A 6,858-nucleotide genomic window follows, 5' to 3' on the forward strand; every position below is an offset into this window, starting at 1 on the left:
ACTTAACAGTCTGATCATTTATCTAGTCTTCTGGTTCCTTGACTGTTTGGACAATCAGTCCCTCCAATTCTCCATCTATTAGTGGGTCAGCCTCAGTTCCTCCCCAAGATCCTACATATCTATATACCAGTCCTTAAGCTGACATGTCCTGTTCTACAGTCATTTATCAACTCATTCCTCCCAACCACAAGGTCCTCAGCTGTCAATCTTTTAGCCCATTTTAGTCTCTGTCTTTTCCAACCCTCAGTTTACTTATCTTTGATCATTCAATGCTCAAATTAACTACTTCCCGTTGCTGTTTGTTCTTTTCCTTCTTCCTGGACTTATTTGCCTCAAAAAGCCCAGCCTATGATGACTTGGGAGCAGAGAGAAAAGGCAAGGTCACCACCACAATAACTGAAGCCTGTGGCGGGTGGAACTGGCATTGCCACAAATATAAACTAGGATGTGATGCACATTTTCTCCTTCAAACTAGAACAAATGAGGGAAAAAAGGAATTAGAAAATAGTTGGTCTGTGTTGGCTCTTCTATTTGCCACCTCTCCAAACCAAAACACAAAGAAATTAAAATGAAGGAGCTATCCCTTTCCATATGGAAGTATTTCCCATCCCTACTTTCAGAACTTTGAGATGTGAAGAGATCTCACCTAATACTCTTATCTCCAAATAGCACCATTTCCTTGAACATGCCTCTTCACAAGACTTAAGGCCCAAACTATCCCCTCCCTGCCCACAGTGCTCACTCTCAGTCCCACTTTATAGATATGATGTTTCTTGGGCAAATGGGCAAAGGAAGAAAGGTGTAGATATAAGTGGAATCATCTTCTGGGATAAGAAACTATATGAAGGACACAAAGACAGCAGTTGAGTCTTGTGATTTTTGTGAAGTGGTCAACAGCAGGAATTAATGGAGCTGACTGGGGAAGGATAAGAAAAGGCAAGTCATCTGAGACTGAAAAATCACTAGTTTCTCCAAGCTTCCCCTCCCCCACCTCTGTCTGGTCCTGTTAATTCAGAAAGAGTCTCTAGACTGCAATGTCTCACTCTCCTATCCCACATGCCATCATCTCTACTCTATATTTAAACCCTAGGAAAGGGATCTTGTGAAGTTCAGAGAATTAATGATGAAGGATGGTGTTATAGTCCTATAGGACATAGAGTAAATAATCTTAGTTTTGGCAGTAGAGGACCAAGGGTATGAAAATTGAGGGTTCTAATAGCAAGGAACTAAAAGATAAATGAACTGAAAGATTGGTAGCTGAGGACCTAGTGGTTGGAAGGAACAAGTTGATAAATGCCTGGAGATCAAGGGGGAGAGGATTTCACATCACATATCTCCAAGTCATGTATGTAAGTGATTTCTGGGGTGGTGAGATCATCAGGGTGAATAATTTGCAGCAGGAAGACAGACTTAACAAAGGTTCTATCTCTTTCTAGTTGTATGGTGTCTTTCACCCATAGGCCACCAGGACTCAGATAGTGTCTTCCTAGGAACAGAGGAAATCAAGAAGGGTCAAATTAACTTTCTTTCACAAATCAGCACATATCACATATCACAGACACACAACACACACATATGCACACATACATGTATACACACAGTCATATATATAAAAACCTTTATACAATTTCATTTCATATATCATTGAACTCATGTACCTAATCATATATAAACAAATATATGCAAACCTATGTATCTAATTTCACATGTACATATATTAACATTCACCTTTATACACATACAAACCTTTGTGTGAATATGTATATGTATATATATATATATATATATATATATCATGTCTATAGAGCATATAGCATATATATAGTCTTGTTGACTCTTCATGACCCAATTTGACAAAGATACTGGAATGGCTTTTCATCTCCTTTTCCAACTTATTTTTACAAAAGATGAATCTGAATCACAAAGGTTTAAATGATTTGCCCAGGTTCACACAGCTAGTAAGTGTCTGAGGTCATAATTAAACTCAGGTCTTCCTGACTCCAACCCCAAGCCACTCACTTCCCACATATCCACCTCTATATGTAGATAAATAAATTAGATAGATAAACATTCACTCAAACACACCCTCCCCACATATATCAGAACTTAATTTCTAATCATACAGAATTATATATGTAAAGTTATCTATCTACCCCAATATGCATATAATCACACTCATATACACATAAACATTCTCAGACCAAAGCATAAATATAAACATGCAAAACTGTAAGATATTGTAAAGTCACATTCATATATATATATATATATATATACATATATATATACATGTATGTATACCTCCTCTTTGCATAGAAATACATGACCATCCTTTTACATTCATTATACTCACATATGGGGTGGTGTAGGGTGGGGACAATAAAGTGGCACAGTGTCTAGAACCCTGGATCTGGAATCAGAAAGGCTCCCCTTCCTGAGTTCATATTTGACTTTAAACTTGCTATGTGACTGTAAGCAAGTCATCAACGCTATTTGCCTCAAGTTTTTCATCTATAAAATGAACTAGAAAAAGAAATGACAAACAACTCCAGTATCTCTGTCAAGAAAGCCCCAAAAGGGGTCATGAAGAGCTGAACAAAACTGAAAAATGACAAATCCATAAAAACAAATTAATAGACATATAGCAAGCCAACAACTCACTTAAACATACCCAGTGGATGCCTCAAGTTTAGGGAATTATTTGAACTCATAATCTATAGAGTATGTCCCAGTTTGGGAACTGGTAGAGTATGGAGTGTGTTAAAGAAGACCAATTAGCTGAGGGTGGATTTATCCTCCCCCCCCAACCATCTCTCTGTCTATTTTTCCCTTCCTATTTCTCTCCATTACTGTTATGTCCTGGTCATGGAGATCACAAGAGTGGAAGGGCCAGGAGAAATGCATGGTAGTATAGACAGCATCCTCTGTCAGAGATAACAGCTTGACATCCTGGTTCCCATCCTCCTCCAAGGTGTCATCATCCAGAACATGTTGGTCCTGTGATGAGGAGAGCCAGGAAGAGAAAGGGCAGTGACAGAACAGGGAGTTCAATTTAAGAGCATTACTATCAAGCATCAGACTCATTCAGACTAGGAATATGTCTCTTACAGAGACAGCAGAAGAAAGCATGGAAGTTGGGCTCTTAAACCTCTCTCAAGGAAGTAAGTTGCTATGAGAAGAGAACAAAGAAGGAAGTCTGAGAAATTGAGAGAGAGAGAATGAAAGCAAAAATGTCAAAGCAAGTGCAATTAGAATAGGAGAAAAAATAGCAGAAGGGAGAGGAGAAAAAGGTTGAGAGAAAAAAAATACACATCCACAGAGATAACATGCATAAATGCATCCATAGTGGGAGAAAGATAGGATGGAAAGGGTCATTATGGAATTGTAGAAAGATCATTGGATTTGAACTCAGGAGGCCTGGGAATGTCTGCATACTCACAGAAAAGTACATGTTGCCATCAAGTGGGACACTGCCAACCACTAGGTCAGCCCCCATGCTGGTGTAGTGTAGTGATTAGCGACATCAAGGCCCACCCAGTCAGTTGTCTTCACCTGTAATTCAAAGGTGATAATTTCAGTCTTAATGTCAAAGCCCCAGTGTAGGAACATAAAATTAGAGGGGTCCAAAAATCTGCAGAAGCTCAAGGGGGCTTTAGGGCTAAGAATAACGCTGGAAATTGGGATAAACAAGACAAAGAACATGGAGAGACTGAAGAGAAAGACACAGGTCATTTCTTCTAGAGTTTGGGGCATCTGTCATTAGCCCTAGATGTTAACAGAGGTTCCTTTTTGTAAGAACCAGAGATAAGCATCTTGTCACCAGGTGGGGGAAGAGACAAAAATGGGCAAGAAAAGTGTCATATCTTTAATCTGAGCAGAGAAGGATCATGAGATTTAGACTAGAAAGGATAATAGACATAATCTAGCCCAACCCCATCCATCTGAAATCTAGCTGCTTTACCTCCCATCTGGCAGCCCACAGCAGGCCTGCATCACTCACTGCCCCAAAAGACAGAGAGAATGCATCAGCATCCTTCAGTCTGTATGTGAATTCAAATTCAAGTTCTTTGATTTTAAGAGCTAAGATTGTCCCAGGGATAGCCTTGTTGTCTCCACTCATTCAACCACCACTACTCTCCATTTGATTCTTATAATAAACCATGCAATATGAGACTCAGTTGAAGAAACTCTGGATATTTAGCCTGAAAAAGGGAAGAGTTGGGGGCAGCTAGGTGGCAAAGTGGATAGAGCACCAGCCGTGGAGTTAGGAGTACCTGAGTTCAAATCTGGCCTCAGACACTTAATAATTACTTAGCTGTGTGGCCTTGGGCAAGCCACTTAACCCCATTGCCTTGCAAAAAAAAAAGAGAGAGAGAAGAGTTAAGGGATAATACTTGTCAGCAAATATTTAAAGGATTAATGTGGGAAAGGCTTATATTTATTCTAATCATCTTTGGGTGATCTCTGAACTTTTCTAAGATGCTGTGTAGTGTTAGAAATCAACTCGGATCTATGGGTGGAAGATGCAAAGAGAAAAATTTCAGCTCAATAGTAGGAAAACTCACTGGCCAGTACTAGTCATTCCTTTACTGGAAGTGACTGAACGTTGTCAACATGACCTTTTGTCAGTCATATCTAAGAGGAGACTAAACATGAGCTTAAATTTGATTTCTAATGTCATCTTTTAATTCTAATATGCTATGATTCTGTCTCCCTAGAAAGGAAACGTGAAGTAGTAGTAGTATAAGAACCTCAGGGTCAAGATGCCTTCATTTTAAAGATCATCTCTGATACAAACTGGTTGCTTGATCCTGGACTTGTTGTTTAACTTGTTAATGTTCTAGGTGATTCCAGAGATGTTGTAAGAGCTGGGAAAGGAAATGTAGACCTAGAAAAATAGAAGAGATGATGGTAAGAATAGCTTATATTTATATATCTCTTTGTGTCTCATATCTGAATTCATTAAGTATTAATTAAGAGAGCACTAAATGTCAGACACTGTGCCAGGTACTAGAAATACAAAGAGAAAAATGAAAATAGTGAAATTTAAAAAAGAAAAAAGAGTAAAGAAAAAAATTGGAAGTGTTTTCTTCATAATGACCCTAGGAGGAAGAGCATCAGCATTATTCCCATTTAAAAGAGGACAAAACGTGTTTAAAAGTGATTAAGGGTTAGGAGTGACATGTCAACAAAGACACAGTTACAGAGTGTGAAATCTAGGTCTTGGTATTATTATTATTCTAAGGCCACGGTAAAAGAAATTCTCAAGAGAAAGAGGATGAAATCAATATGTAAACAGGAAAAACATAAAGTAGCAGACTTGATCACGCCATTAAAGAAAAAGAATTGATTTCTCACAGGATATGCCACTGATAGCACTAGGAGAGGAAGAGAGACTGTCACAACCTTAGAGAGCAGAACTGAAAAGTGTGTATGTATATTCTAGGTAAAATGCAATTTTTCATTAGAATATTTTTTCCTGGACCCAAGGAATTTACATTTTAATTGGTGTATCTGAAACATGACCAGATAATCATACAATACTATATGACAATCACATTACAGAGTCATAGCATACATACATGTACATATACATAATGAGGAATAGATATGTGATACTGAATAGCTAAGTAGTACTGAATATCAGCCCACTCTCCCAATCTCCTCACTTGCATGAGAGATAGAGTCACTAGAGAATGTCTGACAATTGCTCTTCCCATGGTTCTAGGGATCACCCTGAGGGCTTAGTGTTCATGAGCCCCTATCTGGTATGCCCTCCATTATCAATCAACCAGTAGAATTTGATTTGCTCTATAAAAAGGAGTTTGCTGCAAAGGTTTACTAAGAATATTAATTTCCAAAAAACTCTGCTCTATTGTGGTACTCTGATACACAAAGAAATTCCTTATAGAATGAGCTTATTCTCAAAATATAAAGCATGGTTAGGCAAATATGGAAAGAAAATTTGTAGCCAAGGAGTGCTTCCTGAATCCTGGTTTCAGAAATCTCTTTATACCTTATGTAGTCTTTATGAGACTTTCTTAGGCAGAGCTCTCTACTGAACACTTAGGATTTTCCTTTCTAGAATCCACAACAAACTCTTCTCTCCCCCGTGAGGGATCATGATACAAAGCAGTTCTGAAGCTAGGAAATTGCCTTTTTACCTCCCATTGCAAGCATTTTTGACCACGATGGTTCTTATGGACTATCATAACCTATTCCAGTTGCCAATGGGACTTCTGATGGATCTTCTGGTCACTTGAACCCTTCTCAAAATATTTATTTAGTTAAGATCAAAAATCAACCTAAAAGAAAAAGAAGCAGACACATGGAAGTTCATATTTCCTGCCTACAGCTCCCAGAGGTTCTACTCACTCATTGTCAAGAATGAAAGACGCCCAGAGATCAGCATTGTCCCTTTTGTAAGCTAATTTAACTAACTCATTAATGCAATTTTAAGCTAACTCAGCTCAAACTCATTAATGCTTGAGTCATCAGCTCTTCTAGTTCCCTTTCAGTAAATTAGAAGAATTTCCATTGGTCATGCATGACTAGAAATGAGTTCTCCAAAGTTCTACATATTGGATTGGAGGGAATAAATGGCTGTGTACACTATAATAAACAGGTAAGGCAAAAGCCTCTAATTGAGTTTCACTATAACTTATTTCCTTTTAAATCCTATGTAATTTATTTTTATGCATTTAAAAACATTATTCTGAGAAGAGGTCCATAAACTTCCAGACCACAAAAGGGACCTATGAAACAGGAAAAAATTAAGAATTTCTGATCTAAAGAGACATGCCCTGTGAGGTTGGGAGTGAATTCTGAGGATTCTCTTGTGAAGCAAGGTATTCAGAG

General features: G+C 38.1%; 1 pseudogene; it reads right to left on the reverse strand.

Moving 5' to 3' along the window:
• Positions 1-332: 332 nt before the first annotated feature.
• Positions 333-3,993, reverse strand: LOC141494119 (putative DBH-like monooxygenase protein 2; annotated as a pseudogene).
• Positions 3,994-6,858: the final 2,865 nt, after the last annotated feature.

The sequence above is a fragment of the Macrotis lagotis genome, chromosome 7 (assembly GCF_037893015.1).
Source record: "Macrotis lagotis isolate mMagLag1 chromosome 7, bilby.v1.9.chrom.fasta, whole genome shotgun sequence".
In the NCBI taxonomy this organism is placed as follows: domain Eukaryota; kingdom Metazoa; phylum Chordata; class Mammalia; order Peramelemorphia; family Peramelidae; genus Macrotis; species Macrotis lagotis.